This window comes from Peromyscus eremicus, chromosome 8a (genome assembly GCF_949786415.1).
Source record: "Peromyscus eremicus chromosome 8a, PerEre_H2_v1, whole genome shotgun sequence".
In the NCBI taxonomy this organism is placed as follows: domain Eukaryota; kingdom Metazoa; phylum Chordata; class Mammalia; order Rodentia; family Cricetidae; genus Peromyscus; species Peromyscus eremicus.
Genome location: NC_081423.1, coordinates 70,323,677 through 70,347,855, shown reverse-complemented (window position 1 = coordinate 70,347,855; position 24,179 = coordinate 70,323,677). Strand labels below are relative to the sequence as shown.

The 24,179-nt window shown below is 42.9% G+C and overlaps 1 long non-coding RNA gene across 1 annotated transcript; it reads right to left on the bottom strand.

The window, feature by feature from the left end:
• Positions 1-1,895: 1,895 nt before the first annotated feature.
• LOC131917552 (uncharacterized) lies at positions 1,896-3,561 on the bottom strand. The gene is made up of 3 exons (XR_009380690.1): positions 3,308-3,561; positions 2,869-2,966; positions 1,896-2,191 (listed from the first exon to the last, which is right to left on the bottom strand). It is a non-coding gene; the product is annotated as an uncharacterized LOC131917552 (long non-coding RNA).
• Positions 3,562-24,179: the final 20,618 nt, after the last annotated feature.

Here is a 24,179-nt window from a genome sequence, read left to right as displayed (position 1 = left end):
GTATGTACCAAGTACATGCCCAGTGCCCAAAGAGGCCAGAAGAGGACATTGGACCCCCTTGAACTGGAGCTAACAGGCAGTTTTGAGCCTCCCTGTGGATGTTCTGAATTGAATCCAGGTCCTCTACAAGAGAAGCAAGTACTCTTAAATGCTGAGCCATATCTCCAGTCCTCTCAACATGTATGGGTTTTGTTTTGTTTTGTTTTATTTGTTTGTCTTGACATAGGAAGATCTCATATAGCCTAGGCTGGCCTTTACTTCACTATGTATCAAGGCTTGGCTTCAGCACCCCCACCCACCCACCCACCCTTTTTTTTTTTTTTTCTGAGACAGGGTCTCACTATATATCCCTAGCTGTCCTGGAACTTGCTATGTAGACCATGCTGGCCTTTAACTCACTGAGATCCACCCACGTCTGCCTTTCTGGATCTGGGACTAAAGGTGTGCACCACCACATCTAGCTCAGCTCTTAATCTTGTTCTATGATGAGTGCTGAGATTCTAGGCATGTACCATGCTTAGCTTAGTTCATCTGTTTTTTATTGACAAGTTGTATTCTGTTGCATGAATATACTACAATTACCCATCTTTCCTGTTCATAGATTTGTATCTTGCTCCCATGCCTGAAGTGTTATAAATACAACTGTGAACATTTATGTACAACTTTTTATGTTTATGTATGTGTTTGTGTTTGTGACAAGTTATTTCTCTTGGGTAAATATCTGAGAAAATGTCTGGGATATACAAGAAGCTACTAAATTCAACATTTTTACCCTTACGAACATTACTATGAAAATTCATGAAAGGACATTGTACATTTCCTTCAACAAGATAAGGAGTTAGAAGAACATTTTTTTTGTAAGAAAAGTATCTCAAAATAACTCACTATACATTTTATATACATTATGGTTTTTCATAACTTGAATTTTTTAAAAGATTTATTTATTATGTATACAGCATGTTTGCTTGCAGGCCAGAAGAGGGCACCAGATCTCATTACAGATGGTTGTGAGCCACCATGTGGGTGCTGGGAATTGAACTCAGGACCTCTGGAAGAGCACCCAGTGCTCTTAACCTCTCAGCCATTTCTCCAGCCCATAACTTTAATTTTAATGAAAAATTTATTGCATACTTCGGCAAATACTAAAATCATATTAAGTGCTAATAACTAAATTCGTTTTTAAAGTACAATGGCAGTATAGTTTTATTTTGTAGAGAAGATGCACATTGTGAGATAAGCACAAAGATAAAAATAAAGTACAAACTGTGTTAAGAGCCAGGAAGGACTATCAGGTGGTCTGAGAAAAACCAACTGAATGTAGGAAACAACTCTGAGAGTCTAAGAATGTGTCAGGACTCATTACATTTTCTATTAAGCAAAAAATAAATAGAATGGACTGGAGAGATACAGGGAGAAAGGGAAGCAAACTGTCTTGAAATAATGGCTTAAAGATTGGACAATGGCAAAACCACCTGCACAGCTGCTTAGGGATCCCAGCGCTGCCGTCAACAGCCTCTGACAGGGCTCCTTCGCTAAAGGAATGCAATAGCATCCATACTGATCTTTGTAAAGGAGTGTCTTTATTAATACAAGCAAAGACGCCTCTCATTTCCAGTAACAGAGGTGTGGGTTTTTCCTTTTATTCCTAGAAGTAATGTTTTACCAACATATATCATTTCCCTTTGATGTGTGGGTTGAGTCATAATGTCACAAATGTCATCTAAATGAAGGCGGCAACTAACTACATTATGAAGGAAGAAGATGTAGCTTGACATGAATTGTTACCGTTGACAGTGACGCACTCCTGAACTAAATGTCACCATGTTAAAATTGGGGATCGTAATAGTTCGTTGGAATGTAAAATTGGATATTTAAAGTTGCTGCAGCCTAAAAAGTTGTCGATCTTTCCCAGTTATTATTTATTAATTATTATTATTAGACAAGGTCTCACTACATAGCCCTAGATGATGTGGAACTTGATAGGTGGTCCAGGTGGGACTTGGACTCAGCCTACCACCCACCTCTGCCTCCAGAGTGCTGGGATTAAGGGCTTGTTCCACCACACGGCTTTTTTTCTCGTTTTTTCTGAAATGGCAGTGAACAGGTAGGTTGAAAATGGAATCAGTTTGAAGGCTCTTGGCATCCCATGGAGAAGTTGCTTTACACAGACTAATTGAGTCTTTCCATTTACCTTAGAAAAAATAGAAAAAACTCCAAGTGCATTGTTTACTATACACTTTCTATCATGTATTACTTAATCTTGACCTAGGAGAGAGCATAGAACTCTATTTTACATGATACCATTAGTAAGTCCAACCCACTTAATCTTAAAATAATAGTATCAGGTCAGGGATTTAAAAATACCGTATTATAGGAAAACATTAGGTGAGAACACACCCTCTTCTGCCATTAATAACTGACTGGAAATGGTATTTCAGATCCTAAATCCAGCTGAAACCCAGAAACAATAAATGGAGAGGATGGAGTGGATAATTTGTGAGTACATGTTTTTCAGAGTGGAGAAAAAAATCACTATGTTTGCGCTGAATTATATGCTGCCATGGACATGGCAATGTGCAGCAATGATGTTATCAGCCTTACAGCTGTGTAACACGAGTCCTCTGAGCGCCCGCTACCAACACCATCTCCACGAAGCTTGAAAATAACAGGTTTGTGTATGGTTTGGTAAGAAAATTAGAACAATTTAAAGTCATTTCAGTTTTAGACCAAGAAAGAAAAAAAGAGACACAGGAGGTGGTGGGGAAGGACAAACAAAATACAGACAATACTGGAGATTATATGACAGGATATGATTGATGTGCATTGTACAGAAGCTAAGGAGGGAGTTTAGCGTGACCGAAAACTTACAAGTGAAGTCTACCATTTCAACCATGGATTGAGTCCTTGTTGTGCTGCTTGCTTCTGACCTTGAGCAAAGTCACTGTTTTTAAGGCTTGTTTCCTTATCTGTAAAACAGAATCATAACGGTAATATCCTTTCGGGCTGTGGTCTGGATTATAGAGATGAACACGTGTAAACTGCAAAGCCCTATATAAAGAAGATTTTGTGTGGACACGAGGCACAGATAAATTTCCATAGAGCAGAGTTACAGGAAAAGATTCTAAAAGCTTTCAAGACTTAGATGTGGGTTCCAACACCAACGCCACTGCTGGAGACTCTGGACTTTAAAGCGAGTAAATTACTATTTTATTCCTCACATTCATCTTTTTGAGAAACGGGGATACTTAGAATCAAATGAAAGAACCTAAGCAAAGGAGACTACCCTTTTAGGTGCTTGTGCCCCCACCTCTAATTTTTCGAGGTGTATCCTCAGTAAAAGGTGTTTACTGAGTGCTATCATATCAGCAGATCTGCCAAGGCAAGGCAAGCAAGGAATCTCAATTCAGTACACTCGTGGTGGAACCAGCAGAGATGCCTTAGTTCACTCTTGACATGAAACTAGGGTCTTCACCCAGTAAGGACCATTCGAAGTTGGAGTGCGGGAGTCCGGTGTCCTCACCACTCCACCGACTCGACGGGAAAGACCCTGGAATTCTTAATTAGAACCGGTTGCCATGACGACAGTCTCTAGGCAGCGTGGGCTGAGCTCTCGGTAGGGATTGCTGGTGGGCCGCCGCTGGACCCTGTGCGCGCGCCCGCCACCAACTTTCCCTCCAGACCGGCGAGGGGTGGCGCGCTCCGCCCCCGGCCCCGGGCCGCGCACGTCCGAGCTCGGTGGCGCGCACGCCTGCGGGAGCCCTCTCCAGGCAACCCAGTGCTGATCGCCGGTGCCGGTGCTGCCGTTCCCCCTCCGTAGCGGGAGGCGAGGCTCCGAAGCGGCCCCCTCCTCCTGCTGGGCTCACCCGCCACCCCCTTCCCGGTGGACCTCGGGGCATGAGCAACGATGGCGGGCTGCATCCCTGAGGAGAAAACTTACCGGCGCTTCCTGGAGCTGTTCCTGGGCGAGTTCCGCGGACCGTGCGGCGGCGGCGAGCCAGAGCCCGAACCCGAATCCGAGCCCGAGCCCGAAGCGGAGCTGGTCGCGGCTGAGGCGGCCGAGGCTTCGGGGGAGGAACCGGGGGAGGACGCTGCGACAGGAGCCGCGGCCGAGGAGGGGGAGCAGGACCAAGACCCCGAGCCCGAAGAGGAGGCGGTGGAGGAGGAGGCGGCGGCCGAGGGCGAGGAGGAGGAGGAGGAGGAGGAAGAAGCGGCGGCCCCGGGGCACTCGGCCGTGCCGCCGCCGCCGCCGCCGCAGCCCCAGCTGCCGCCGCTGCCCCCGCTCCCGCGGCCGCTGTCGGAGCGCATCACCCGAGAGGAGGTGGAGGGCGAGAGCCTGGACCTGTGCCTGCAGCAGCTCTACAAATAGTTAAGTAACGGGGCTCGGCCGCGGGTGGGCCGCCGTCTCCGGGTCGCCGGCCTGGGTCCCCGTCCCCGCCACCCGCGTCCCCGCGGGGCACCCGGGCGGGGTCCCCGCGCCTGCACCCGGCCCCTCTTCCCCGGCTCTCTCGGCCAGCTTCCCGGCCACTTCGCACGCCCTTCCCTGGCTCCTTCCTGCGAAGGTCTTCCCTCGCGTCTTGGGCTCCCCATTCTTCCCAGCGCCCTTCTTCCTGGGGTTTCCTCCCACCTTCGTCTGTCTGCCCTTTCCCGGGCTGCTTTCCTTGTTGGGCGGCGGGGACGCGCGACTCCCTTATAGACTGTGAGATGCCTTCCTGCGTAACCTCAACAAAGCTAATGCCGTCCCGGTGGCCAGAGGAGCCCAGACCCCTAGATTTTCCGTCAGGTGCTCACGGTTGAAATGAAAAGCTCTGTAGATAGCTTTCCTACGCGACAGCCTAGTACCATACTTTACAGACATTTGACAGCTCGTAATTGAGAGACACGGTGGGAAGGAATTGGGAAGGAATTGGGAAGGAAGGGCAAGTAAAACCCCACCAAGCAAGCCTTTAGGTGAAAAGACGCGGTCGTAATTCGTTAAAGTAGAAAAGTCAGCCTGGTTTGATAAAATTGCAATTAAGTGCAGTATTTTCAGTCCATTAAGTAGATGGGGTGGGAGGTGGGGGGGGGGGAGCAGATGGCTTAGCTACCCAGATGAAAGTCTAAAATAGAAAGGTCAAGGCTTTGCCTTTCATCTGAGTTCTGCTTTTTTTTTATGGGCTTGAAATAGAAAGGGTTTACAATTGCGTTTCTTTCCAAACGGAATTATTCCAAAATAATGCCTCTGCAAACACTGGTAAGCCCGAGAGTCTTTTGCCATTCAGCTAATAGTTGTAATGAAAGGTGTTACTCTGACCACCCAAAAAGTTTACTACTGCAAGATCCACTGCAGCTAAGTTCAAACCCACTTTCTGGATGTCTCCAAAGCCTAAAAGAAGGGCCTGGAAAAAGGAAGCTGTTTTGTCGTCGTCTGACCTCGTAGACACCTGATCAAACCATTCTGTTAAAGCAGCCGCTTTTCAAAGTGAAAAAGCCACCGAGCAGATCTGTAGAATTGGACCGTGTGGATGCCGCACTTTGTAAACCATCTGCTAATTAATTTTAAAATAATGTTCAATTACCAAGGGAATAATGTGTTTTGGGGAAATGGAAAAGTAAAATGGCGTGTAATACCACCACCCAGGGGGAAACAGCATTAACGGTTTAGAGCATTTCTTCTTTTGTAAACTATCAAAGAAAAGGACCTACAGAGTGCCATTTTTTCTATGTTATTCAAAGACACTAGAGCTTCTGCTTAAAATACAGTGGAAATGTTTACCAAAGTGAAGGGATTTATCCCAGACTAGTACTATATGGACAGTTTTAACCTTTACGTATGCACTTCTAGAATGGAAGGGACACAGTTTAAGCATTAGAGAATGCTCCCCTACCCTGCCATTAACGTAGTACAGTCCTAAACATTTCAAGGCTTTTAAAATTGAGATGTACATGATGGGATGTACAAAATGAGATGGTAAGATGTGCGTGGTTTTTTTTTAAATGTAAAAGGAAACAAGATTAATTTTAATGTACATATAAATTAGAAAAATGATTAAAATGATAAGATGATCACCAGTGGAGAACAGAAGCTTGTATTTGAGATAAAACTAGCAAAATTAAAGTTAGAAAATATTATTTCCCCTTAAATCAGAGATTTTATACTCTGACTTCATATAAGGTCAGACTTTTTGTTCCAATGCTAGCAGAGAAAATGGCTGGCTTGTTTATGTAAAGTATCTTTAAGGTCTTTAGTGGGTTAAAGTTTCAAAATGTGTAATGACATTTTTAGTTTTAATTCTTATTTTTTTTAAAAAAAGGCTTAAGACTTAGTCACAAGAATCAGGACCAGCTGACTCTATAGAGTTAGGTCATTTTTCTATTCAGGCACTTCATTTTACAGGTGAGACTACTATGCCTCTGTCCAGATTCGGAATAAAATAAGTCATGTACAAATGATTTCAACAGTTTCCAGCATAATCACTAAATCTCAAAACACCTTGACATAATTGGAATGTTGACTTCTTAAATGTCTGAGGAAATACTTGGAAATAATTCTTTTAAAAAAATGTGCTTGTGTATGGGTATGTATGCATGAGTGCAGATGCCTGTGGAGGCCAGAGGTCTAGAATTTTCTGGAGCTGGAATTATAGGCCGATGTGAATTGCCTACATGTGGATGTTGGGATCCCAACTCCAGTCCTCTGAAAGAGCAGTAAATGCTCTTAACCACCGAGTCTTCTTTCCAGGCCCTAGAATTCTGACTACAAATACTTAATGAAGACTTAAAAATATGTATATTTTCTCAGCCGGGTGGTGGTGGCATACACCTTTAATCCCAGCAGAGGCAGGCGATCTCCTTGAGTTAGAAGCCAACCTAGTCAACAGAGTGAGATCCAGGACAGCCAGGGCTCCCCAACACAGTGAAACCCTGTGTCAAAAAATTTAATTTTTTTCCCTCAACTTCTCTCAGTTTTTTTCCCCTTCCGCCTGTTTTGGAAATTGAACCCAGAGCCTTATGCATGCTCACCAAATGCTCTACCACTGAGCTCTATCCCCAGCCCTAATTTGATAATTTGGACTGTGTTAACCAGTTTGATGATTAAGACTGTAGAAAAAGAAAATAACACTGAATTTGATACCAGTTTATATGTCTAGTGTTTTCCTGTCAATATTTGAGATATGCTGCTAAGGGGATTGAGAGTCTCCAACAAAAAAATTAAAAAAAAAGTTTCTATTTGCCTGTTTTTTGTGGTTTTTTTTTTGTTCTTGTTACTGTTGTTTTGAGACCTCAAAAGGCAGGATCTCGCTGCCTCAGCTTCTCCAGATCAAGGATTACAGGCTTGGGCAATTAGGTCTGGTTTGCAGTTCTACCATTTTTTGTTTGAGACACTGTGTAGCCCTGACTGGCCTAGAACTCACTATGTAAATCAGGCCGGTCTCAAACTCACAGAGATCTGCCTGCCTCTGCCTCCCAATTACTGGGACTAAAGGCATGCAATCCCATAAAGGCAGAAATGTTACTTTAAAAAGTGTGGTATAGTAACACATTTTTCTCCATAATTTGGTTCTCTCGACTTTGAGAATAAGATCAGCAGACATCTATCATTTCTAATCTTGGTAAACCCAGAATTGATTTAAAAACAGTTGTCTAGATTGTCCGGTGGTTGTAGTGCACACCTTTGATCCCAGCTCACACACATAAAATAAAAGTAAATCCGGCCGGGCGGTGGTGGTGCACACCTTTAATCCCAGCGCTCGGGAGGCAGAGCCAGGCGGATCTCTGTGAGTTCGAGGCCAGCCTGGTCTCCAAAGCGAGTTCCAGGAAAGGCGCAAAGCTACACAGAGAAACCCTGTCTCGAAAAACCAAAAAAAAAAAAAAAAAAAAAAAAAAAAAGTAAATCCTTTTTCAGAGAGATTTGGTTTTTTCACTATGTAGCTTTGGCTGTCCTGCAGCTCACTCTGTAGACCAGGCAGGCTGGCTTGGAACGTACAGAGATCTATCGGCCTCTGTCCCCTAAGTGCTGGGCTTAAACGGGTCGGCTACCATCTGGCCAAAAAGTTTTTTTAGAGTAATATTTAAGATAAAATTTTTACCTTTAAACATCAAAATGGAAAGTTTGTGCATAGGCATACTTTGCTATATACCAACAACATGTAACATTTTGAAAGAATAATTTAAAAATGTCAGTACCCCCCCCCCACACACACACACATACATACACAACAATGAGAAAGAGCTCCTGTCTCCATCTCCCGAGTACTGGGATTTCAAGGTATGCCTCCAGGCCTGGCTTCTTTTTTTCCCTGGTAGGTATCTCTTTTGCCATTGAGCCATATCTCTTGACCCTTTAATTCTCAAATAAAAAATTATAACTGACACTATATTCGATTTGAATGTCAGAGTATGAGGCTACTTGTGTAGGTTAATAAGTCAGTATTGCGTACAATGATACTATAATACAATACTAAGGATCGATTTGTTTTAATCCGTGAGAAACAAATATGCTGAAGTCTTATTGTAAAGCTGCGTGGTATCACATTTTCAAAGTAGTTGTTTTCTCTGTTACTCATCTCGGCTGGGACAGGCTTCCCAAGGGGAGAGAGCTAGCTAGCTCAGCAGGCTGGCAAAGTTAAGTGGTTCCAGATGGTTTGCAGGAGCGTTGGAGATGGCACTTTAAAAATGGTTTGGAAAACAAAATCATTGGTTAGAGACACTAATAATTCAGTTACATTAAATCATGAATGACTTTGGGAGAGGTCAGAAAATCATTCAGCTTTGTCTCATTTTTACATGTATACATGGGAAAGTACACGGATGAAAATTATATCACTCCTTTCAAAAATTAAACATTTTCTTATAAAAAAGTGTTTACTAAAACGTGGAGAAAATTTACATAAACAAAAAGGATAATGTAAATACAGCTTAGTGTTAATCATAGTTCCTGTCTTTCTCGTAACCCTTGAGGCTGCTACATCGATGTGAGTTTTTAAACTTCCTTCCTATCTTCTTCATATTGATGCTCTGTGCTCGACCTTTTCAGGTCTACTTGGCTTGTCTTTCATCAATATCGTTCTCTCCCTTGATTGGCTGTTGTGGTTATGCTAATGGCTCCCAACTCTGTCTCCATCCTTGCTTTGATTGCTAATGGAACAGCTTCTACCTGGGTGTCCAAAAGGCTTCTCAGATTTAACGTCCAACCTCCTCTTCCATCCCTAAAACAAAAACAAAACCTGGCCCTCTGTATTGCGTTTGTTTGTTTTTTAGGTTGGTGGGGATTGCGTGCTAGGTCAGTGTTCTACCATTCAGCTATGGTCCAGCCTGAAACCTGATCATCTTTGTTGCGAATCCGTCCCTGATTTCTCTTTTGACCCCTCACATTTGTTAATGTAGCCCTATATATATCTCATAAATGTGTCTCTTCATATTCACACTGTCACTGTCATTGCTTGTCCGTTTTATTTACCCTTTTGTGGCCAAAGTTATTACTCTAGGACTAGACTATATAGTTTTTCTTTCTTTAAAATTTTATTTATTTTATGTGTATGTGTGCTTAGCCTACATATATGTTGGTGCATCACATGCATAATTAATAGATGATTGTGAACCACCATGTGGGTGCTGGGAATTGAACCTGGATCCTCTGGAAGAGCACTCAGTGCTCTTAACCACCAAGTCACCTCTCCAGCCTCAGATTATATAGATTTATATAGATATAAGTGTTATACTAGCCAGGCGGTGGTGGCGCACACCTTTAATCCCAGCACTCGTGAGGTAGGTCTCTGTGAGTTCGAGGCCAGCCTGGGCTACAGAGTGAGTTCCAGGACAGGCTCCAAAGCTACACAGAGAAACCCTGTCTCGAAAAACCAAAAAAACAAAAACAAAAACAAAACAAAAAAAAAATTATTATTTTAGCCGGGCGGTGGTGGCGCACGCCTGTAATCCCAGCACTCGGGAGGCAGAGGCAGGTGGATCTCTGTGAGTTCAAGGCCAGCCTGGTCTACAGAGCTAGTCCAGGACAGGCTCCAAAGCTACAGAGAAACCCTGTGTTATACTTATTTGTTGTTGTTGTTGTTGGTGGTGGTGGTGGTGGTGGTGGTGGTGGTGTGTGTGTGTGTGTGTGCTTGTGGGAGTCAGTTATATCCTTCTACCATGTGGGTCCCAGGGATTGAACTCAGGTCAGGTCATCAGGCTGGACAGCAAGCTTCCATATCCACTGAGCCATCTTGCCAGCCACAGCTTAATTGACCTTAACTAAACTGCAAGGTTAAGGGCATAGTCCTTAACTTCCAAGTCAACCCAAGACTTCTGATCCCAACTGTAAAGACAGAGTTCTGACAAAGTGTAGAAGAAAGAGATCATATAAGACCGCCCCTTCTCTGAGACCAGCTGCAAGTTTGGGAGTTTCTCAAAGCTACCCTCAAATCCAACAATTCTCTAGAAAGACAAACAGAACTCATTGACCACTATGGGTATAGTTTATTGCAAGGACAAGCCACAGATTAAAACGAGCCGAAGGAAGAAGAGCACTGTAGGAGAATGGCAGATGTCAAGTGTCTTTATGCCCAGGGATGTCTCACCCACTGTGTGACAAACGTGTGGTGATAATGCTCAGAGTACTGACAACTAAGAATGTCACCCAAGTCCCAGTTCTCAGAATTCTCATTGGCATTTGCATTTAGGAATATTTTTATGTAATCAGAGATTCTGGGGACTTAAAGGTTTCCTCCTAGGACTTGAGTGTTATGCCCAGATCGTGGGGACCCCCAAAAGACCACCACAGAAACCGAATCCCATATGTAAACGCAAAGATCCTTTATTTCCAAGCTTGGTCTCTGTCTGTTGGACACAGCAGTGAGAGCAGAGAGCCCTGAGCTCAGGTAGGGTAGAGTTTTTATCATAGCAGAGGTTGGGGTGAGGGGATTTCCAGGGTTCAAGACCCTGATTGGCTGACATTTGTCTAAGGGTATCCGTAAAACAGACATAGGTGCGTGCTAGACTCAGGGACATCTGGACATCTTATCTAACCTTATCTAATGATTAGAATGTTTGGGATATCAGGTACTTCCCCTTAGATGTAGGCCCTACCTAGGTGGGGTCAGTTTATGGCTTTTCCTGGGTCTGAGTGTTGCCTGCCAGTAAGGCTGTCACAGAAGCTGTGTCTGGGCCTCTAAGCCTGTCATGGCAGCTGTGTGGTCAAGCTGTTTTGGGCCCCCAACAAGGACAAGGTCTGGACCTTTTTTAGGCAAAGCCCAATTGTTTCCTACGTGCCCATTACCAGTTATTCCCATTGGTCTCCAAATGAAAGGTGGTAAGGCTTTCTATCTTACTTTATCGGCCTTATCTCTGGAGTCACCCTCCATCCCACATCCACTTCTACAACTATACTCCCGCTATCACAGACTCTACATTAGTGTACATATGTTATTCTGTCTTTAATATCTGCACTTTTACAATAGTGTTCCCCCCCCCCTACCAGTGAGAATGCCACATGCTCCATCAGAGGCCAGCCTAATCTCTTGTGTATTGTGTAGGTGTCTATTTATGTCCATTTCTTTAGGAAGCCTGTCCTCATCATCCCCACATCTATGATTAACTAAGTGTCCCATCCATGTGCCCTTCCAGAGTACTCAGTGCACATTCCTTGTGCAAACTCTTGTTTCATCCATATCTTCTGAGAAACTGATGTTTACAATTCCACCATTCCACCGGTAGTCTTCACAGTGAGGTGCTGTGGATATCGCTGGTATAAATAAAATGCTGATTGGCCAGTAGCCAGGTAGGAAGTATAGGCAGGACAAGCAGAGAAGAGAATTCTGGGAAGTGGAAGGCTGAGGCAGAGAGACGCTGCCAGCCGCCGCCATGAGAAGATGTTAAGATACTGGTAAGCCACGAGCCACGTGGCAACTTATAGATTAATAGACATGGGTTGATTTAAGCTGTAAGAACAGTTAGCAAGAATCCTGCCACGGCCATACAGTTTGTAAGCAATATAAGTCTCTGTGAGTTTACTCAGTTGTGTCTAAGCAGCTGTGGGACTTGTGAGTGAGAGAGATTTGTCCTGACCATGGGCCAGGCAGGACTAGGAAAACTCTAGCTACAATGAGGTGTACCTAAAATAATTCACAAGAGTGAAGGAAGAAATGGTAAAATCTATTATATAAAATATGAAATTAAGCCAGGCATGGTGGTATGTACCTGTAATTCCCAGCATTCTGAAGATGGAGGCTGGAGGATGGCCTGTTTGAGACCAGCCTGTGCCATAGCAAGTTTAAGTACACATAGCAAGACCACACCTCCAAAAAAGCAAGAGCTGAGTATGAGGATATAGCTGAGTGGCAATTACTTGTTTAGCGTAGGGAAGACATTGAATTCAATCCCCAGTAGTGCTAAGAAAAAAAAATAAAGAAATGAAGTGCTATTAATATTTGCTGTAATTATGGAGATTGGTCATTTGCTCTGAATGCAATTGATTTCGTGGAAAACCTGAGAGCTGAGAGGTTGACAGTGCTGCATTGTCTCTAATTTTCAGGACATTGTAAACTGTGGTTCACCTGTGCCTGATTAAATAGACTTCAGGATTTTATGTCCTGGTTTAAAAATTTTTAGTTCTCATGAAATGGACAAATAACTTAAATTTTTTCAATTTAAGGGCTGGAGAGATAGCTCAGAGATAAAATCCCAATACTCTGTAATAAGACAGGTGTCCCATAATGCCTACAACTTCAGCTCTGAGGGATTCAGTTTCTTCTTCTGGTTTCTGTGTGTGTACCCCACCCCACAAATACATACATACATATATAAATATTAAGTAAAATAAATGAATAAAATAAAAAGTCTAAAATTGAACTTTGTAACACAAACATAAAACATGTTCTCCTTTTCTTAGTTAATATAATTTTTCTAAAAAAATAATATGCTTCAGAAATACGCTAAAATGCAAGGAAAAAGATTGTGTAATTTTGATATATAAGAAATGTATGGGCTGGGTGGTTGGTGGTGGCACACACCTTTAACCCCAGCACTTGGGTGGCAGAGGCAGGCAGATCTCTGTGAGTTTGAGGCAAGCCTGGTCTACAAATTAAGTTCCAGGACAGCTAGGACTATTACACAGAGAAACCCTGTCTCAAAAAAATTAAAAGAAAAAAATGTATGGGCTGGGCACAATGGCACATACCTTTCATTTCAATACTCAGGAGGCAGAGGCAGGTGAATCTCTGAGTTTGAGGCCAGCCTGGTCTACAGAGTGAGCTCCAGGATAGCCCAGGTTGCAGAGTTAGACCATGTCCCAAAGGGGAAAAAAAAGAGAGGGGAGTCAGGAGTGTGGCTCAGTGGTTGAACACTTGTGTAGCATGTGTAAGAACAAACAAACAAATAAAACAATGCCAGGCATGGTGGCACATGTTTGTAACCACTGTACTTAGGGGGCTGAGGCAGGAGGATGGTGAGTTTAGCTAACCTACACTATAATACCAAGACCCTGTGCATTGGTTATTTTTCTCATCACTGACAGAATATCTGACAAAAGCAAGAGAAGAAAAGAAGGAAGGGTTTATTTTGACTCATGGTTTGAGGATGTAGTCTACAATCATGGGGAAGATGTAGTTAGTCTACAATCATGAGGAAGATATAGTCTATGGTCATGGGGAAGATGTAGTCTACGGTCATGGGGAAGATGTAGTCTACGGTCATGGGGAAGATGTAGTTTACAGTCATGGGGAAGATGTAGTCTACGGTCATGGGGAAGATGTAGTCTATAGTCATGGGGAAGATGTAGTCTACGGTCATGGGGAAGATGTAGTTTATGGTCATGGGGAAGATGTAGTCTACGGTCATGGGGAAGATGTAGTCTACTACGGTCATGGGGTCTATAGTCATGAGGAAGATGTATTCTACAGTCATGGGGAAGATGTAGTCTACAGTCATGGGGAAGATGTAGTCTACAGTCATGGGGAAGATGTAGTCTACTACGGTCATGGGGTCTATAGTCATGAGGAAGATGTATTCTACAGTCATGGGGAAGATGTAGTCTACAGTCATGGGGAAGATGTAGTCTATGGTCATGGGGAAGATGTAGTCTACAGTCATGGGGAAGATGTAGTCTACGGTCATGGGGAAGATGTAGTCTATGGTCATGGGGAAGATGTAGTCTATGGTCATGGGGAAGATGTAGTCTATGGTCATGGGGAAGATGTAGTCTATAGTCATGGGGAAGATGTAGTCTATGGTCATGGGGAAGATGTAGTCTACAGTCATGGGGGCAGGAGAATAAGGGAGCTGGTTACATTGCATCCACTGTCAGGAAGCTGAGGAAAATAGATGCTGGTGCCTCACTTGTTTTCTATTATTTATTCTGGGACTCTAGCTTATGAAATAGTGGGTCTTCCAATCTCATTTAAACCAATCTAGAAACTCCTTCACAGAGAGACCCTGACAAGCTGACAGATTAATCATCATACCCTGTATCAAAATCTGCTACCCTACCCTGTGTGTGTATCTCTACATATATGTGCGTGTGCGTGTGCGTGTGCGTGTGCGTGTGTGTGTGTGTGTGTGTGTGTGTGTGTGTATGACTTGTTGCTGAGACAAAATACTCAACAGAAGCAACCTGAGGGAAAGGATTTATTTTAGTTTGCAGTTTCATGGTAAGGAGAGGCATGGTAGATGGGGTATCATCTGTAGTGGCAAGAGCTTTAGGTGTGACATGTTCTGTCTGAGCAGATCAGAAAATAGAAGTATTGAGCCAGAACTGGGGCCACCTATAACCATCTAAGCCCTGCCCCTCCATCCCTGTGTCTACCAGCTAGGCCCCATGCCAAAAGGTTCCACAACCTCCCATAACATCACTGTAGCTGGGGATCAAGTATTCAAATGCATGAGCTTATGTTGTACATTTTACATTCAAACCATCTTTTTCTGTCCCTGTTCCCATAGGCTCATGATCTATCTAGTAATGCAAAACATATTCAGTCCAACTTCGTGATTTCCATAGTCTTACAGTTCCAACAGTGTTCAAAAGTCCAAAGTCCCTTGTAAGATTCAGGCAATATATAAAACACTCTCTCTCTCTCTCTCTCTCTCTCTCTCTCTCTCTCTCTCTCTGTATGTATATATATGTATATATTCCAGCCTGAGCATATCGATTTTGCCTCATCTATATTTCACACAACTCCCCTCTCATTATATTCTATGTGATTTTTTTTTAGTGAGTGTTCAGTAATTAATCTGAATTCTATTGAACATGTTAGGTATTCCCAACTTTTGGTTATTTTGATGATCATCCTTTGAATAAGTCTCTCATTTTCTCCTTTCTTTATTTCCTTTTTTTTTTTTTGTTTTTTGTTTTTGTTTTTTTGAGACACTGTTTCTCTGTGTAGCCCTGGCTGTCCTGGAACTCCCTGTGTAGACCAGGCTTACTTTGAACTCAGAGATCCACCTGCTTCTGCTCCCAAGTGCTAGGATCAAAGGCATGCATCCTGGTATTTCATTTTCTTAAAACTTATTTCTAGATTTGGGATTGCTATATTAAAAGGTATATAAGCTGGGTGCTGTGGTTCACACCTTTAATCCTAACACTTGGGAGGCAGAAACCTGTGGATCTCTGTTGAGTTCCAGGACAGCCAGGGCTACGTAGAAAGACCCTGTTGCAATCAAAACAAACAAACAAACAAACAAAAAAAGAAGCCCAACAAAAAAGATTTTTTACATGTTTTAAGGCTTTTGATACCTAGTTTTAAACTGTCTTTTAACATGGTTTTACTATTTTACTCTTGAAGCAGGTATTTTTGTCATAGACTTCTTTACAATGTTTGGGTCATCAACAGACTGTATGTACAATGTTGGTACCATAAGATTACATTGTCCAGTGATATTATAGCATTTTAGAGTAAGTACACTGTATGATGTTTCCATGATGATGAAATCATCAATGAGTCCATTTCTCAGAATATATCCTCATTGTTCATTCATGTATGATAGTATAAGAAAATGAATGTGGGTATTATGAAGTAATTATTGAAAAAACAGAATAATGAAACAAAATGCCAATAAATATTATTTAGTTTTCATATTTATTACAATTCCAACTGTTTTAAGGAAATGAAACACTTCATATGGAGCCAAGTATGGTGGCTTGTGCTTGTAATTCCAGCACTCAGAGGCTGAGGCAGAAGAATTGCTGCAGGTTCAAAGCTAGCCTGGAACACAGTGTGAGATACCCTGTGTCAAAACAAACAAACGAAAAATCCACATCATATGGAATCAAGCATTTCATTGTAACCCTTTTGCACACTTCCCCTTTCCTTTCCAGAGGTAATCTTTGAATTCTGGTGACTTATCCCTGTCCATGCTTATGTTTTTACAGCACAGGATTTGGTCAATACATGGTGAGGTTTTTGCCTTTTGGTAACTGGCATTTTTTAAAATTTTTATTTATTATTTTTGTTTTTTTGAGACAGGGTTTCTCTGTGTAGCTTTGGAGCCTGTCCTGGAACTCACTCTGTAGACCAGGCTGGCCTCCAACTCACAGAGGCACACACCTGCCTTGCCTCTGAGTGCTGGGATTAAAGGTGTGCGCCACCACCACCCAGCCTGGTAACTAGCATTTTTGAGACCTTTCAAAAAAGATGTGCCCAGTAAATGTATTTATTTCATCTCCACATGTTTATTAATATATTATTAGTAAGTTATACTAATTATCCTAATGAATACATTCTGAAACTTCAAAGTTTGAACATAATGTTAAATTCTTGCTTGCTTATAGTCCCTTCAGGTTGATAGAAATTTGTGGTTATGTGCAAAGTTGCTCTAGGCATCAACAGCCATCAGTCAATCACTAGAGACAGACTGGTGTTCCAGGGTTTTAGAGGCCACGCCTTAGAAGTAGCATAGATATAACACTTTTCTTCCTGTTCCATTGGCTAGACAAGTCATGTGACATCATGGCCTGCCCTCCACAGCAAAGGAATATGGGAAATGTAGTCTCTGGCATGGCAGTTACTTTCAAGAAACAATTCTACATTATGGAAAAAGAATACAAAGCTGGTGGATAGCTGGTAGCCTCTGCCCTATAGATTCCCTACACTTTGGATATATCTTCCTATACATTTGTTCATAACTTTCTTAGCTGTGTATCTAGAAGTGGAATAGTAAGATTGACATTTTGTACATTTTGTATCTGGTATCACCAAGTCGCTTTGTCCAATAGCACTGTATGAGAGATCTGATTTCCTTATATTTTTGCTACTATTTAAAGTGTTGTTTTTTTAATTTTTTTTTTTCGAGACAGGGTTTCTCTGTGTAGCTTTGTGCCTTTCCTGGGACTCACTTGGTAGTCCAGGCTGGCCTCGAACTCACAGAGATCCGCCTGGCTCTGCCTCCCGAGTGCTGGGATTAAAGGCGTGCTCCACCACTGCCCGGCTTGTTTTTTTAATTTTTAATTTTTTTATCCTCTGTGATGGTGAGGGACTCTTATCCCCTGGGAACCATAGGCCCTGAATAAACCCTTCCTTCTATAAATAAATAAGTATATAAATAAATAAATTGAATCTTATGTGTGTGCTTTGCCTGTGAACATCTGTGCACTGTGTGTGCGCGTAGCGCCTGGGAAGGCAAGAGAGGGTACTGGTGTAGCAGACAGTTGGGTGCTGCCATGTGGGTGCTGGGCCATTGAGCCATCTCTCCAGCTCCTCTGGTTGCTATTTCATTTGCGATAGCGCCTTATTTTTTACACAGCTGTATACCATTATTGCCGTTGATATTTGTGGAAGAGACAAATACTTTTGGCTGGCTATGACCATGATTTAGGACATTCTAGAAGAGGAACCAGTGCCTAATTTCTAGACCAGCTCTATCTAGTAGGTTACATGATTTTGTTTGTTTTGTTTTTCTTCTTGGAGCTGGTGACTGAACCCAAGGCTGTGCACTTACTAGGCAAGTGCTTTACTATTGAGTTAAACACCCAACCCCTCTATCCAATGGGAATGGAATATGAGCCACATATATTGGGTTTTTGTTTTGTTGTTATTTGAGACAGGGTTTTTCTGTGTAGCCCTGGCTGTCTTGGGACTCGCTCTGTAAACCAGGCTCATGAATATTGTTTTCAATTGTCCATTAATCACACATTAAAAAGTGAAAGAACTGGTGTGGTGACTGTAATCCCAGCATGCAGTAGGCTAGAGGATTGCTGTGAATTTAGGGCCAGTCTGGGCTATACTATGAGTCCAGCCAGGATTATATAGGGAAAGCCTATCTTGAATAAAGGAGAAAAAAATGAAAAAAAAAAAAAAGATTTAGTCCTAATAACTTGTTTAACCAGAAGCACCCAAAATATTTACATTTCAATCCATAATCTACACAAAATGTTGATAAAATTCTTACTTCACATTTTTAAAGTTCTTTGTATATTTTAAAATGATAACACAGTTGTATTTAAACCCTTAATGGCCACAGGGTGGTCAGTGGCTACCCTAGCAAACTGTACAGGTTTAGACTTAATATTTTTTTAAAGGCTGGGGTTGGAGGCTTCACTCAGTGATAGGGTTTTATCCTCCATGTGTGGGACCCCCGAGTTTAATCCCCAGCACTGGAAAAAAAATAGCACAACATAATAAGCACATGATCCTAGAGTAATGTCTCATTCATGTTCCTAGGTTTCGGTGTTTAGAGCAGTGTATCTTGGGGGAGCCATTTCAGAAATTCTCTATACCACCATAGAGAAGCAAGATGGAACATTTTAATTATTTTGTTTGGAAATCTTTTAATTTCATTTCTAAATGAAAACAGAATGTTCTGCCTCCATTCCCACAAGCCTGGTCCAAACCACCATCCGGCTACACAGCACCACATAATCTTCCATCCCCCAGAGTGTTGCTTTTCTGTCTGCTTAAAACCTATCTCAGTGTCTTCAGCTTGTAGCCAGGGCTGACGTGCTTGACGCAGGGCCCTGCCGGAGACTGCTCCTGGCCGCCCCACCTAGTCTAACCTCAATTACCCGGGTGCCTGGCCAGTAACTCTGCACTAATCGGAGTGATCCTGATTGAATGTGCAGACCCTGGGAAGTTTGTGCGTGCCTCTGTACCTTTATCTTCTTTGCCCAATCAGCTTTTTTTTCTTCTCTTTTACTGCTCAACTATTAGGTTTTATTCTAAATCTACCTTCCCAGGACACTTTTTCCCTTCTAGTGTAAAAAGATTACATTTATTGTTTGTTTGTTTTTTTTGTTATACGAGTGTATATGTGTGGGCATGTGTTTGGAGGTCACATGGAGGTCAGAGGATAATTTGTGGTAGTCAGTTCGTTCTTTCCACCATGTGTGTTCCTGGGATGGAGCTCTGGTCATTAGGCTTGGTGACAAGCACCATGTGTGTTCCTGGGATGGAGCTCTGGTCATTAGGCTTGGTGACAAGCACCCTTATTGCCTGAGCAGTCATCAGTGCTTGTTTGGTTTGTTTATTTTTTAAGAAAGGGTTTCTCTATGTAACAGCCCTGGCTGTCCTGGATCTCACTCTGTAGACCAGGCTGGCCTCACAGAGATCCACTTGTCTCTGCCTCCCAAGTGCTGGGATTACAGGTGTGTGGCGCCGCCGCCGCCGCCGCCGCCGCCACCACCACCACCACCACCACCACCACCACCACCACCACCACCACCACCCAGCTCATCGGTACTTTTTGAAAAAGAATATGATGTTGTTACTGCCCTTGAACTTGCTATGTAGCTGAGGATAATATTTAGCTTTTGATCCCCCTGCATCTACCACCTGAGTATTGGGTTTACAAGCATGCACCACCACTCCTGGTTTATGTGGTACAGGGCTCTGTTCATGTTAGGAAACCACTCTGCCCCCTGAACTGTACCCCTAGCCCATGGGCTCTGTGGTGTTTTTGTTGTTGTGGTTGTGGTTTGAGACAGCATCTCATATAGCCCAGGCTGGCCAGGATGCCTTTGAGTTTCCGGCCCTTTCTCCTCTAGTTCTGAGATTACAGGTACACACCCCCACTTCTGGCTTCAGGTGGTAATGGAAACGGAGACCAGGACTTTCGGCATGCTGGACAAGCACCTTACCAACTGAGCCACGTCTCCAGTCCAAATACAGTTTTTCACTAAAAAGAAAAGAGAAGAGAAAAAGGACTCAAGCTAGGTTTGATGGCAAATGCTTGTAAGCCCAGCACTTGGGAGGCTGAGACAGGAGGATTGGAGTTTGAGGCTATCATCACTATATTAGCAAGACCCTGTCTGGGGAGTGGGGAAACGGCCTTTGCTCAGGGCATTCTCTAATTTGGCTTGGGAAATAAAAGTACCTTTGTGTAAGATGGAGTTAAAGTTGTAAATTTTGTGACAGTCAGCATTGTCTGCGTCCAACACGATTGTAGCCCTTTTGACAATAGTGCACTGTTCTGACACAATGTTATTGAGAGTCGGCTGAGGCACTGTTTCCTATTTGTTTCCTCTTCTAACTGTTGCAGAAAATGTATGTATTTTATTAGTAAGTTATTTTACAAATGAGAAAGCCAAGGCAGATTTGAAAGAAAAGTTTCACGATCAGTATGTCAGCATGCCATTGTCCAGCAAATCTGACAGACGGGATGGTAGTTAATGGCGACCATTTTATGATTATCATGTTACATTACAAATCTATTGCCTACCAAGGAAAATCTAAGTGAAGATACAAATGTAACAATTCTTTGAGTTTTTAATCACTGCCATTTGCTTAATTCAGATTATAATTTAAAAAAATTTCTCTCTTTGTCTTCCCGCCCCGCCCCATGGTGTGTTCCTGCATGCGTGCGTGCGTGCGTGCGTGCGTGCGTGTGTGTTCGCACACACGCACACACGCGCCTCTGGAGGTCAGAGGACAACCTCAGGTGTAAGTCTTTATCTTCTACCGTGTTTTTCCACTGTGTACGCTAGGCTAGCTGGCCTGCAAGCTTTGTGCCTCTCCATCTCTGGTCCTGTCACTGGTCAGTCTCAATCTCTCTCACTCCAGGGTTCCTCTGGGTAGTCCTGGCTGTCCTGGAACTCTCTGTGTAGACCAGGCTGACCTGGAATGCACAGAGATCCACCTGCCTCTGCCTCCCTACGGTTGAGATTAAAGGCGTGCACCGGTAAGCCTGGCTGCCACTGGTTTTTCTTCCTCCTACTCTAATTTAGCCAACACTATTTAACTCCCTGAGAGACTCTGCAGATGCATAATCCCTGCCTTTCTGCCATTGTAGATGATGTTTACTCTGCACAGAACAGGCATTTTTCTGGTAACTATAATTGGCATTCCTTTTGATGGGAGGGGTGGTGGGGTTTTCATTTTATCTTTCCTCCAAAAAGTTATCCTATTCAGAGACTACCTATAGGTAAAGATCATTTTAAGGATTTTTTTTTGTACCAAATACTATTCTAAACTCTTGATTCTAATAAAAGAAAAAGGTAGGGCAGGAGATGTGGCTCAGCCATTAAAGAGCACTGGCTGCTCTTCCAGAGGACCTGGGTTGATTCCCAGCACCCACACGGCAGCTCACAACTGTCTGTAACTCTAGTTCGAGGAGACCTGACACCCACATGCAGACAGACGAGACAGCAATGCACACAAGATAAAACTAAATAGTTCTAAAACTACAAATCCTGCCCTCACTTGCAGGCATGCTCCGCCTTCGCCCCCTCACTTTATAAAGGAAGGAGAAAGTGATTACTGCTGTTATTGCAAACAGAATTTGAAATCCCGCAGTTATTTAAAGAATGCATTTTTATTTTATTTTTTTATTTTATAATTTAATTTAATTTTACATATCAGCCACGGATTCCCTTGTTCTCCCCCCTCCCGCCTCCCCACTTTCCCCCCAGCCTACTCCCCATTCCCATCTCCTCCAGGGCAAAGACTCCCCTGAGGATTGAGTTCAACCTGGTAGATTCAGTCCAGGCAGGTCCAGTCCCCTCCTCCCAGGCTGAGCCAAGTGTCCCTGTATAAGCCCCAGGTTCCAAACAGCCAGCTCATGCACTGAGGACAGGACCTGGTTAAAGAATGCATTTTTAAAAAGCTTGCATCTTGGTGTATGGTTTGTAGGAATACAATTTTTTTTAAAAAAGCTAATTGTTCATTTACTAAGATGCCTGGAGATTTTTTTTTCTATTAAGTAGTTGACTAATGCTGCAATCTATTTAAAATTTAAACTTCAATTATTATTGAAGTGCCAGAGGCATCTTTTGTTTTCTCTATACTTTTTATTCCTGATGTAATAGGCATCTACTCAACACATGTCTATTTTGAAAAGCAATCCTTTTTAATGTATTTAATTTTGTTTGTGTGTGTGTGTGTGTGTATGTGTGTGTGCGTGCATGCATGCTCATGTGTGTGGAGGTCAGAAGTCAATATCATGTTTTCCTTAAGTGCTCCCCACCTTATTTTCTGAGGCAGGGTCTCCCACTGAACATGAAGCTCACTGATTCATCTGGGTTGTTTGGTTAGTCAGAAGCTCCAGGAGCTGGGTGGTGGTGGCACACGCCTTTAATCTCAGCACTCGGGAGGCAGAGGCAGGCAGATCTCTGTGAGTTGAAAACCGGCCTGGGCTACAGAGTGAGTTCCAGGAAAGGCACAAAGCTACACAGAGAAACCTTGTCTCAAAAAAACAAAACAAAACAAAACAAAAAACAAAACAAAAAGAAGCTCCAGGAATCTGCCTGTCTCTGTTTCCCCAGCACTGGAATTACAGGAATGCACCTCCCTAGTGCTGGGATTAAAGGCATGTACCACACCCAGACACTTTTTAAAAATTTTATTTTTTATTTAAAATATATGAGTGTTTTGCCAACATGTATGTATGTGCACCATGTACATGTCTGATGCCTGTGGAGACCAGAAGAGGGCATCAAAGCCCTTGTTGATCCCCTGGCACTGGAGTTAGGGATGGTTGTGAGCCACAGTGTGAGTGCTGGGAACTGAGCTCTGGTCATTTGCAAGAGAAAGGAGTGATCTAAACTGCTGAGCCATCTCTCCAGCCCCTATTTTTTAATTAATTAAAAAAGAGGAGAAATGGCCGGGCGGTGGTGGCGCACGCCTTTAATCCCAGCACTTGGGAGGCAGAGCCAGGCGGATCTCTGTGAGTTCGAGGCCAGCCTGGTCTCCAAAGTGAGTTCCAGGAAAGGCGCAAAGCTACACAGAGAAACCCTGTCTCGGAAAAAAAAAAAAAAAAAAAAAGGAGAAAGACTTTCAAGTTTGCAAACTATATTAATATTATAAATGAAGCATATGATATTTTAGAAGCCAACAAAACAATGCTGGTCATTAATAATCAGTAGATTAAAAGTTAACCTGAATAATTGATAATATATATTCTAAAAGTGTCATGGACTACAACCCTCACCATTGCATCCATCTGCTACACCAGTTTCAGAATCATTACTGTAAAATCATTTTTCTTTTGAATGATGCATTAAAAAATGGCTCCGAGTAAAGCTTGTTATTAAAGGCCAGGATTCCAGTTGTTAGACCCCAAAGTTTAGGGTCTCAAGTGGGCGCCCCAAGAACCCACACTCTGGTCCAGTTGATGCAATAGCAAGAGATGTTTATTGATGCGGCTGTACAGTCCGGCAAACTCAGCTCCAAAGAGCAAGAGTCGCATTGTACTACAGTCACATAGGTACTTTTAAAGGAAAAACCCACAAAAGCCATAAGATTACAGTTCCCATACAATTTCGTTTCACAAGATCATGGTCTGATCACAGAGTGGGTACAGTCACATCTGCATGCACATTCTTCCCGAAACCTCAAGGGGGGTATCAGGGCGGGAGTGGAGTTTACACAAAGGTCACAGTGGTCCTTCCTGGAACACCTGCAACTATCCCAGTCACAGTTGAGCACATCTCTTAACAGAAATCTTTTTATATTGTTACATTGTTGCAGGGGTGGTTGAATAATGGCTGAGTCAGGTTGCCCTTGGAACTAGTTTTCTTTTTAGTTCCTTATTCTCCTGGGGCTTAGGGGATGTAAGCCTGAAGGGTTAGGGTCTTTCACAGTGATTATAAAAGAAAAGAAGAGAAAATATATAGGCCAAGTGATATTAGCATGTACTAAGGCCCTGGATTCAATTCCCAGCACTTATCAAAAAACTGGGCAAAAAGATGGCAATTTAGTTCTGTTAAAATATATTGACGATCAGGGGGTAAGGTGTAGTTAAGCCATACAGCAATTGGACAGCATGCATGAAGCCCTGAGTTTGATCCC